Raw genomic sequence first — 12,067 nt, 5'->3', positions numbered from 1 at the left:
TGGGGATCAGCTTTTTGTGAAGCATCTTGCAGGAGTTCTCTGCATTTCCTGAATTTGAATGTTGGCCTCTCTAGCTAGGTTGTGGAAGTTCTCGTGGAAGATATCCTGAAATATTTTTTCCAAGTTGTTTCCATTCTCCTCTTTCAGGGATGCCAATATATTGCAGATTTAGTCTCTTTGTGTAATTCCATATTTCTTGGAGGTTTTGTTCATTCCTTTTCAGTCTTTTCTTTATTCTTGTCTGACTGTCATATTTCAGAAAGCCGGTCTTCAAGCTCTGAGATTCATTCCTCAGTTTGGTCTATTCTGCTGTTAATACAGGCAGTTGTATTATGAAATTCTTGTAGGGTGCTTTTCAGCTCTATCAGGTCAGTTATGTTGTTCTTTTCTGTACCGGTCATTTTGTCTGCCAGCTCCTGTATCATTTTCTCATTATTCTTAGCTTCCTTGGATTGAGTTTCACCATTCTCCAGAATTTTGATTATCTTCATTCCTATCTATGTTCTGAATTCTATTTCCACCATTTCAGCCCAGTTATGAACCCTTGCTGGAGAATTAGTGTGGTCATTTGGAGGAAAGAAGGCACTCTGGCTTTTTTGAGTTGTCAAAGTTCTTGTGCTGGTCCATTTTTATCTTTGTGGACTTGTGTTCCTTCAGTCATTAAAGTTGCTATTCTTTGAATGAGTATTTTTTCTTTTATCCTATTTTATGACCTTGTGGGATTGATTGTGGTATAAGGTGATTTTGGTCAACTGGCTTCATTTCTGGAAGATTTCAGGAGGCCAAGACTCAGCTCAGCCATCCTGGACTACATTCTCTAATTCTGGGGAACTGGTATCTGCTCCTGGCTTTGCTCTATGACCTTTGGAGGTTAGGAACCTGCTGTGCTAGAGGGTCCATTGTTCTCCCAGACTGCTGGTCACAACACTACGATAAGTGATGCCATCCAAAGTGCTTCATAAGGTAGCGGCAGTGGGATCCATCCTTGTTTGCACAGCCTCAGCAGCACTGGCAGCATGGTGGGGTGCACATTCATCAGCTATGGTGGGGTGCTAGCAGATGCCAGGGCTCCAGCCTCTGTGTGAGTTTGGAACAGCAGTAGTGGCAGCATGACTTGGTAGGATGGGATGCAGGGGACCCCACCAGCATGTGTGTATACATTCACATTGGTAGTGGTATTAGCGTGGTGGTGGGGTGCTGGTGAGCACAGGACTATGCACGTCCTCTGTGTGCATTCGTGTATATGACAGTTGCTGTCGAGGGTGGGAGTGTGTCCAGTGTTCTCTGTGCCTAGTTCCATGCCAGCAGCAGTGTTGGCACAAGGGCAGGATGCTGGTGGGGGTGGGACTGGTAGGCTCCATGCCTGACAATGCTTTGACAGCAACAGTGGTGCAGTGAGGGAAGGAAGGTAGGGTGCACTCATGCTGGCAGCAGTAGCATGGCGGGGTGCATGTGCACATGTATGCTGACAGAGAAGGAGAGGCAAGGTCCACTCTCATACACACACAACAGCAAAGCAATGTAGGGGATGTCCATGGGCAAATGCATGCAGGCAAAGCAGCACAGGGAAGGCTGCAGTGGGGTGAGACTATGAGTGGGTTGGTGTATGTCCATGGGGCTGCTGTGCTGGAGCTCACTGCTGGTCAGGTGCCATCCACCAGGGCAAGAGCTATGATATTGCATCTAGGAGTACACAACCCCCTCACCAGCACCTGAAGCAGCACTGCAAACAGGTGTGGTCAGGCTGGGGCCATGGAAGAGCCCAGGAAGACTGAGGGGTGCTAAGGTCAGATTGGCCCCATCTCATAGGCAAGACTGCTCTGCTGAGATCAGGTCCAACTGTTCCCCTGGTGCTAAAGTCTCCTATGGGAGCAAGTTGAGCCTAAGGGGATGGGCATTCCTGGTGGTGCTACACTACAGACACTCTCACACCAAATCCTCTGGGCCACTAAAGCTGGAGTTCTGCCCCTACCATTTCTCTAAGCAGCTCTCCCTGCCTACTCAAGAGTCTGTGTTGGTCAAGGGGTCTCCTCCTGCCAGGGTTCCAGAGGTCTTTGGTGACAGCAGGTTGCTCCTTGCCTGTTCAACCCACTCCTTCCCCAGGAGCTATTGGTGGCCAGAAATGAGTCCCAGGGCATAATAGCCCTGTGTGGGGTTCCCAGCTTCCTCTGCCTTCAGCCCAGCTTCTGTGTTTTCCCTCTGTCAACTCTCAATGCTTCCCTCTGAAGATCTGCTAGGAGGGGACCAGTCTTTCTGATGACCTGGTCCCTCACTGGCAGATGTTCTTCCTGGCCCCATTTAGTCGGCCATCTTAATGATGTATATCATAATCTGATTCTTAAAATTGAAACATTTTTGGAAAGAAACTCAATAAAATTTTGAAATTTCTAAAAATCTTAGTTTGTACAATGTTGTTTAAATTCGAATTAAAGAACGTTACAGATTTTGAGATTCATTGTAGACTATATTTGTTTGCTCAGGCTGCCATAGCAAAGTACTGCAGTCTGGGTGGCTTAAACAATAAAGATCTGTATTTTCACAATTCTACAGGCTAGAAATCTCAGGTCAAGGTGTCAGCACGATTGGTTTCTTCTGAGGCCTCTCTCCTTGGCTTGTAGATAATCTTTCCTCTGTGTGTGTTTGTGTGTGCGTCCTAATGCCCTCTTTTTATAAGGACACTGGTCATATTAAATTAGAACTCACACTAATGGATTCATTTTAACTTAATTATTTCTGTAAAGACTCTATTTCCAAATAAGGCCACATTCTGAGGTGCTGGGGCTTAGTGCTTCAGCATATGAGTTTCTGGTGGGCAGAGAGGGGAATAGAATTCAGTCTAATGTATGTACTTTAATTTCTCACTATCAATTTTCAAACTAACAGTGATCACAAATTCAGTACAGACTTGATTTACCAGGAGTGTGATACACGAACTTTATAAAAAGTGAGTTAGGAAACTTTTTTTTTTTTCATTTGAGGAAAGCCCTCAGGGGTGCCCAGCAGGACAGCATCCGGCTCTTCCAATCAGAGCTGTAACACTATTTCCTGAAACACCATTTTCAACTAAGCTTTGGAGTGACAAAAATACCTGTTATCACGGACTAATGCCTCCAGGAAAGAAACCCTCGTGACATGCATCTGTCCCCAATACGGCCACAGTAAATCTGAGAGGAAGAAGGCACAGGTAAAAATTAGGCTTGCTCATAGAATACAATATTTATGACCGTTGTTTACACTTGCTTGTTTTACAGAGGAAAACTAAGAGTCGTGGAAGTTAAAGACTAAGATATGCAGCTAGTTTTTTTTGTTTTTTGTTTTTTTTGAGACGGAGTCTCGCTCTGTCACCCAGGCTGGAGTGCTGTGGCCGGATCTCAGCTCACTGCAAGCTCCGCCTCCCGGGTTCACGCCATTCTCCTGTCTCAGCCTCCCGGGTAGCTGGGACTACAGGCGCCGCCACGTCGCCCGGCTAGTTTTTTGTAGTTTTTAGTAGATACGGGGTTTCACCGTGTTAGCCAGGATGGTCTCGATCTCCTGAGCTCGTGATCCGCCCGTCTGGGCCTCCCAAAGTGCTGGGATTACAGGCTTGAGCCACCGCGCCCGGCCTGATATGCAGCTAGTTAAAAGCAGCACATAAGCTCCAGGTTCCTGATCCACTGCTCATTACTCTTTGAAGGAAAGATAACTCCATATTGTTAAAGATTCTTTAGATCGTATATAGAAAACTAAAACATTTACACTTCTATTCTGAATATTTAACTAACTCTGAAATATGCAAGGCACTGTGTTGGGCCCTGAGGAATAAAAATTATGTGTAAGACTCTGAAGCTGCACTGAGAGGGCTTGTGTTTGTATACAGGTAGCTAATGGGAAGGAGATTGGAACATGTTCCCAAATGTTTCTAGAAAAAGATAATTTAATACAAATGTTGTGTGAATGGAACAGAAGGGTACCACGGATACACTAAGGGTGAAGAAAGTACTTCCTGATGGAGTAATCAATAAAGTTAAGATTCCTACAATAGATCAATGTCCAACAGGAGACCTTGGGTTTTTCAATAAAAGCCATTAAGCAGCAACAGCGATCTCAGTCCCATAAAGGGATTCCATAAACCAAACGTTCAGTTGGTATAGATAATAACTGTAAGATACCTTATTAAATATCCCACTATTAAAATTAAGTTTGACAATTATCTACCAATTGGACAATGCCACCAATCATGTGACAGTATTAGTGTTCTTGTTTTATGAACATTGTTGTGTGTGTGTGTGTGCGCACGCGCATGTGTGTCTTTGTATATGGATGTGTATGTATACATACATAACAGGGGTATTATTGAGAAACATTTAATGAAGTTAATGTAAAGTATCAATGTCCAAAGCAAAAATTAAAGCTAAATTTTTATTTTCTAGCTAGAACTATGTGTGTATATGTATAATAAAACTGCTTTCCAAGTGATGTAAGTTCAAGTCACTTTAACCATTCCCAAATCACCTGTTGAGTTTTAGCATTTCTTTTCCACATATCCCATCACACTGTGTCGCTCCTCACTGGGTCTCCGCGGCACACTTGGTTGCAGTGAAGGAATGGCTGCTGTGAGCGAGGGTCTGTCTGCTCCTGGCTCCCCAGTGCTCCCAGAGGCCGCGAGTCAGGACATGTCCACCAACGCTGTGGCCTGCAGCCTATTCCACTGCCCCTGCCTGCTGAAGCTTGGGGTGAAGGGACAGTAATCCCTAGGCCTCTGCTCCCACCTCCAGCTCTGTGGGCCCCACCATCATGGGGCTGCCTGTATTTGGGCTGACTCACAGCCTCTGCTGGGGACAGCATCCTCATATGCTCTTTGCCAAATGGTGTGGAAGGCTTTGCAGCATTAATGCTTCACACAGAAGCTACAGTTTGAGTGTGTGTGGGGAGGGTGTGTGCGTGAGAGAGAGATTTATATGTTTGTTAGATAATAAATGATTCTATGCATTTAAGTCAATTATAGCCTGTCTTTTATGGAGAATGAAGGCAATAAAAGATTCCCTCCTCCCCACCCTTCACTTTACCTTATATTGTTGTCTGAAAATCTATTATCAGACTTAAAGGAAAGTTGGACTAAACTATGCTCCAAATATTCTGAGTTTTATAAAGCCAACTTTAAACCCCGCTGGCCTTCCTGTTCTGTAAAGCTTTAATGAACTTGTTTCTCTATCTATTCATATAATCCAAAACCCCAACTGCCATTAATTCAGATCAAATAAATTGCTACTACTCTGAGAAGAAACAATTATGGACTCTTTGATGTTTTCTTCAGCTTATTCAACTTTATATAATTTGCCTTGGGAAATCCATTTTAACACAGTATCAAAAAAAGTCTATATCTATTTGTACTTCTGATTCCTAACTCAAAATCTCAAACAATCTAATATGTTAACAGATCGAGAAGATAAGCATTTTTATCTTTGTTTTCAGTGCACAAAGAAACTAGGTCTGAGAACTGTTAAATAATACATTCATAGTCATAAAGTCAGTCGATGAAGGTGATTTTGAATACAAATTTCTCTGGCTTCCAAAACCATGATTTTTTAACTTTCTCATAATTTTGTCATTGGCATTTGCATAAATTTGACACAGTAATATTTAGGAATCTGAGATAATGTGCAATGACAAATTTACTTTTTATCACAAATACTTTATTATGATAGGGAAATTATTCATATCTGAGAGAAATTGTTTTCTGTGTCCTTATAAAATGTTTCAATGTATTGCTCATTTCCACTGTTAATAATTTCATTGCACTATTCTCCGCCACCACTAGGCTGTCTTTTTAGTTGTGTTCATTGTCTGGCTTTCTGTGGCCCAGCAGTAGTCAGAGGAATGGGGTTTACGTGAGTTTCTTAGAAGCCTTAGCATTTATGTATTACTATTCCTCAAAGAGGAGGTGAATTGGTGAGCTAACGAGGTTATGAAGAAAGGCTGAATCTACTTGGGATGATTCTTTTTATCATGGAGAGGAGTAGATTTCCCACATGCACAGTGGAGAGGTGAGTGGGGAGGTTTTAGTGGAGGAATGGTGTGAAATTCAATAACTTTCTAGCCGTGTGCCTTCCAGTTTCTATTGCTACGTAACAAACTGCTGCAGAACATGGTGGCACAAAACAAACTCAGCTGCACTCACAAATTCTGTAGGTAAGGAATTTGGAGACAGCAAGAATGGATTGCTCTGAACCACATTGTCTGGATTTCCAGCTGCAAAGACAAAAGCTGAGAGTGACGGTACGGCCAAGGGTTGAAATCTAGGGCGTTGCCTTCACTCACCTGTCTGGCAGTTGATGCCCTCTGTTGGCTGGGGTCTCAGTGGAACTGTTACCTGTGGCATCTCTGCAAGGGCTTTCCTGGGATTTCTCACAAGATGACAGCTGGTTTCAAGAGCAAGAATCCCAAAAGGGAAAAGCAGAAATGCAGGGTATATTTTTATTTAGTCTCAGAAGTCACATACTCTGTGGATTGTGACAGTAACACTGGTTTGTCCACGTTCAAGGAAGGGATAGATCCAACACCAGATGAGAGACATGCCTAGGTCTTACTGTATGAAGATCATTTAGAATAAAAGATGTGTACCATTTGAGAACATCCAGTCTGCTGCAGTGAGTCAGATCTTAAAAATATACTTTTATTACTTTGTGAGCCATGTGATTTCCCAATAGCACAAGCAAGTAGGAAAAGAATCAATGATCTGGGACCCTTTGACAATTACATTTCTCATATTATGAGACTCTCCCTAAAGGACAATGAAAGTTGATTGTATATTCATTCTTCATGACTGAATCGTTACTCCTTCAGTATTCCTGTGATACAGAGTGTGATGATATAGAGAATGTGATGTAAAATAGTTGATACTTTACCCATCGATTGCCAGTCATTAGGATCTGTTTTATGAAAACGGTGAGAAAGACGCTAGCAAAGCCTGCTTGAGTAGATATGGCCAGGAAAGCTCAGTGCAACTGGCAGCTGCTTCACAAAACACAGAAGCCTAACCATACCTGAAAACTTCACCAAAACAAGTCAGTAGCAAAGACAATGTTGACTCACAAAGTTTTTACTACCTGTCAAAATATTTGTGGGTTTTTTTTGGAGGACGGTGGGATACGGGATAGTGTTAACATCCTTATTTATGTCTGAGCAAATATTTAAATGACATATTCTGAAGAGACCTCCCTTAAAGCAAATAATTCTTGCCTGAATGTTGATCTAACTACAAAGACCCTTGTTCTTTAAAAGTAGCCCTTAGAAACAAATGCTGATATGGAAGAACAATTTCAAAATATGACTTAAAGAAAAGCAGAGATATAGTTTGAAATTTGAAAATGAAGTTGTGAGGAAGCTCATAGAATGAAAGAAGACACCTTGGAGGGTCATCGTATCACAGTGTGGTCATCAAAGCAGAGCTCCAAAATGTAAACAGGCTATGGGAAAATATTTTGTGCTTTACCAATAAAAGTCATCATTAAAGACAAACCTAATCAGTATTTGGTGGTGCACGCCTCAGTTCATCCCAGAGAATGATAAGCACTCTTAATTTTCACTCAAATTGAAGTATGCTCCAGCTGGCATAGGTCACAGTGTTGTGTGGGGTTGCAAGGAGGATGGCAGAATCCCCTTCTTTGTAAGTAAGCTAAAGACACTTTATTTTGTGTCTTTTCCTCTCATTGTCCCTGCATCATAATCACTTCTCCGTGCCAACAATATACCTAGGTCTACATATCTCAAAATGGTGTGTCATTTAGAGGAGACAGTCATAGGATAAACTAGGTGCAGAGAGCCACCACATGACAAAGTCCATGAGTTGAAGAGCCTATCTTTACAGAAGGTCCAGGAAAAGCATTAATTTAGTCAGCAGAGGGAAGCAATTGTTGTATATTGTGTTTTGTGTTAGCAGTCCCATTTTTAGTGTTTTTATTTCTAGCAACTGAAAATGCTCATTGATTTCTAACAGATGCCACCTTGTACTATTTAAAAAATAATGTAGGCCGGGCGCGGTGGCTCAAGCCTGTAATCCCAGCACTTTGGGAGGCCGAGACGGGCGGATCACGAGGTCAGGAGATCGAGACCATCCTGGCTAACACCGTGAAACCCCGTCTCTACTAAAAAAATACAAAAAACTAGCCGGGCGAGGTGGCGGGCGCCTGTAGTCCCAGCTACTCGGGAGGCTGAGGCAGGAGAATGGCGGGAACCTGGGAGGCGGAGCTTGCAGTGAGCCGAGATCCCGCCACTGCACTCCAGCCTGGGCGACAGAGCTAGACTCCGTCTCAAAAAAAAAAATAATAATAATGTCAGTGTTGGAACTTTTCAAAGGTATCCCTTACTCTGAGGCTTCTGTGTTAAATTTTACTAATTTTAAGTATCTTCTATTATTTTCTATTAATACAAAATGCATACTCTTAGATATTAGTTGCTACTTAAAATTGATACTCGGGAATGTACATGTTCTCAGTGTGGGTTTTCTTCTTGGCGATATGTGAATTTGGAGCCTATTTCCCAGAGTGGAAGGGAGGAAGTAGTGCGAGGTGTCAAACTCCGTGTCCCTCCAGCCTGGGGCAGTCTGTGCTCATGACACTTCTGTTATTGTCCACTCACCCCACACCTTAGGTCACTCTCCACCTCCACCAGCAAACACGCTGTCCACATACATTCCTTTCAAAGCTGTCCTCCCCATTTTTCCATTCTCCCAGATTCATCCCCTTCCTTCTTGTAGAGTCATTGAAGAAAGGGTGAAAGTGTAACTACATGAAACTGTGGTAGATAGCCATTGTATTCCTCTTTCCAGCATCGCTTTCTCTTCTCTGGTAGTATGATCCCTCTTTCCAGTGGAAACCCATTCTATGAGGTTCAAGGAAAACTAACCCTTCTTGGTGCCTCTCTGCTAATACACACATGCACATGCGCCCAAGGAGCTCTGGGAACATGTCGCTGATCCCAGACCCACTGAAGCACACATCCCCCAGCCATGGGATTGATTCAGGGATAGGACAGTTAGAATCTCATTCTTGAATATATGGGTTCTGGAAAAAAAAAAAAAGGGGGTCTCTCTGTTCCTCAGTTTTTATGAGCTGCGTGAACTATGTGAGCCTGGACCTGCCAGTGCCACACTTAAAGAGACATGGCCTGAAAATGAAGGTACCAGAGAGATACAGAGAGAAGCAGAGTCCCGGCATCATCATTTGAACACTGAATCTGCCCATATCCCTCATCTGACACATCAGCTCCCTGAGCTTCACTGCAGGGGAAACCCCATGTACTTGTGAATCAGCAATCCTGTGCTCCCTCTTAGGTGAGAAAGTAACCAAGCCAGTCCTTTCCCTTTCCTAGGACAAACCCTCACTTCCAGAACGGCTGAGCCAATGGTGACAGGCAATCCATTTGTCAAGAATGAATCATTTTTAGGTTTGGAGAAGGAAGCAAAACTCTCATTATGCAGAAAGACCAAAGACCTGTCTTTCCTCTTGCTAGATACTCAGGCCTTCTTCCCAGCACACAGTGACATCCAAGTTTTATTTTGCAACTACTGATGGGAAGGAGATGGCAGTAGGAATAAGTCATGTCCCCGCTACCCACTAGATCTCATGAGTCCATTACGTATCAGGCAACTATGAGAAGCAGCCCATGGGAATCCAGAGTCATGTTATTTTAGAATTGGAAGAAACCATAGAAATCATTGAATCCAATGATTCTGTAGTGAGATCAATTGAAAATAATAATAATTATATCAACTAACACTTAGTGAGTACTTACTATAGTTATATGAGCACAATAACTTTATGTGAATATTTGGTCACTATTTTACTGAGGAGACTATAGTGTAGAAAAGATAGCATTTTGCACAAAACCACACTAATCCCAACTGGAGCTGAGATTTGAAACCAAGCAGTCTAATTTCCAAGTCTATCCTAGTTTTTATCCTCCTAATCTCATTAGTTGCAATTCACTAACCTCCATGAACACTGACCCTGAGAATACCCATCATTTTGCATGTAAAAATCACATTTTTCCCAACTCTTCCACTTGCTAACAATGTGGCTTTGGCAAATTTACTTGATACATCCAAGTTTTATACAACTAACTCATAGGTCTGTTGAGAGTAGTAATTCAGGACACATAAAACACTTGGTATAGCAGTAAATATAATGATTTATAATTATTGGTGTTATCAGTAGCAGCACTGTTCTTTTTAAACAAAAACTTACTAATACCTTTTCTTAGTAAATAACTCTCAAGCTTTAACCTGAATTTCTGGGTGAGATATGTTATGACACAGAAATATCAAGTTTTATTGATAATTTCAAAAATACAGAATATCTCCAGTTTGGGTGAAGTGAGAGAAATCTGGAACTAAAAGGGTGGTTCCTAGTCCTTCCTTCCTGCATCAGACATGGTCTCTCTTCCCCTAAATAATAGTTGGGGTTTCTAATGAAGTTGCAGTTCACCTCAAACAACAAGGAGAACATGTAAGTTATGAAACACATCCATTGTATAACCCAAAATCATAAACCCTTAGATTATAGGTTTATTATAAGTAATCCTCTAGCCAGGGACATCCTGCTAAAGATATTCTGCAGGTTTTTTCCACATAGCAAAAATCACTATCAGAGGTCTAGTTGGCAAGGAGAATAGACACCTGTTTTCTTTGCTTTTCCACCTGGTTGCCGGGGGGGTGGGTGGGCTTCCTCACAAAGCAAATGAACTGGTTGCGGACCAGCTATTTTAACTCTTTCCTCCCTAGTTCCATTTAAAAATATTAAAAACAGCTACACTAGAGCCTGTAGTTCAGTCTGTGTCTTATATGCACTTTTACAGCATAGCTCATAACAATGTCTCCTCCGCTAGTGTCATTCCAAGGCTGTATTGCTGCCAAATTATTTGGCTTCCAATATATTGGCTTCCTTGACCTACTCAAACTCAAATGAGTCATATATTATTGAAAGTAGTTGCCACTTTAACTGTCTCCAAATAGTTGAATAATTTTTATTGTAACTTTTCTAGTAATTTCAAGTATAACATAAATACACAGATAAAACAATTTTAAAAATATATCTAGGTGGATGGATAAATAGTGTAACCAAGTACCTTCAATTTTCTAAATTGTTTTATTTTTATTATTATTTTCTCTTCTTTTCTTTTCTTTTTTTTTTTTTTTTTTTTTTTTTTGAGACGGAGTCTCGCTCTGTCGCCCAAGCTGGAATGCAGGGACCAGATCTCAGCTCACTGCAAGCTCCGCCTCCCGGGTTCACGCCATTCTCCTGGCTCAGCCTCCCGAGTAGCTGAGACTACAGGCGCCCGCCACCTCGCCCGGCTAGTTTTTTTGTATTTTTTAGTAGAGACAGGGTTTCACCGTGTTAGCCAGGATGGTCTCGATCTCCTGACCTTGTGATCCGCCCGCCTTGGCCTCCCAAAGTGCTGGGATTACAGGCTTGAGCCACCGCGCCCGGCCTCTCTTCTTTTCTTCTTTCCCCCTTACCTCTACTCCCTTCTTCTCACTTAGTCCTTTAGAAATGCAAATGCCACCTTTCACCTCCCCTGGCCAGACATTCCCTACAGGGCAAGTTCATCTATGTGCTCCAAGATCTCTCCTTGACAGTGGATTTGCAGACCAAAGCAAGCCCCAGGGAACCCTCACCTCCAGGGGGTCACCTCAGGAGAGCATGTCAAAAGCATGCCCACTTGGTCATTTTTACAACTTATTTCTGCCCAGGAAGGTACCAACTCAACTGCCCAGTATATAACTGCCCAGTAGCAGGGGGACACCTTCCCTAGCTCATTTACTCCCCTACCTTATAAAAGTGCCCTCTTTCTGCTCCCAAAGTGAAGCAGCACATTTAAATACAGGGTGCCTTGTGCCCTTCCGCAAGGTAGCTTCTGAATAAATTCACGTGGTTTTTTTTGTATCAGACCTCACTCTCCCTAACCGGACTCTGCATTCAGCAAGCAACTACCCTGCTTTTTGGTTACAATAGACCTTTTAGAATAGGTTATGTCGTACTAAAATTTGTGCTGCTGTTCCAATATATTGCAGTTACTTACTTAATTGCTT

Source organism: Rhinopithecus roxellana, chromosome 9 (assembly GCF_007565055.1).
Source record: "Rhinopithecus roxellana isolate Shanxi Qingling chromosome 9, ASM756505v1, whole genome shotgun sequence".
In the NCBI taxonomy this organism is placed as follows: Eukaryota; Metazoa; Chordata; class Mammalia; order Primates; family Cercopithecidae; genus Rhinopithecus; species Rhinopithecus roxellana.
Note: the sequence above shows the minus strand (reverse complement) of the source record.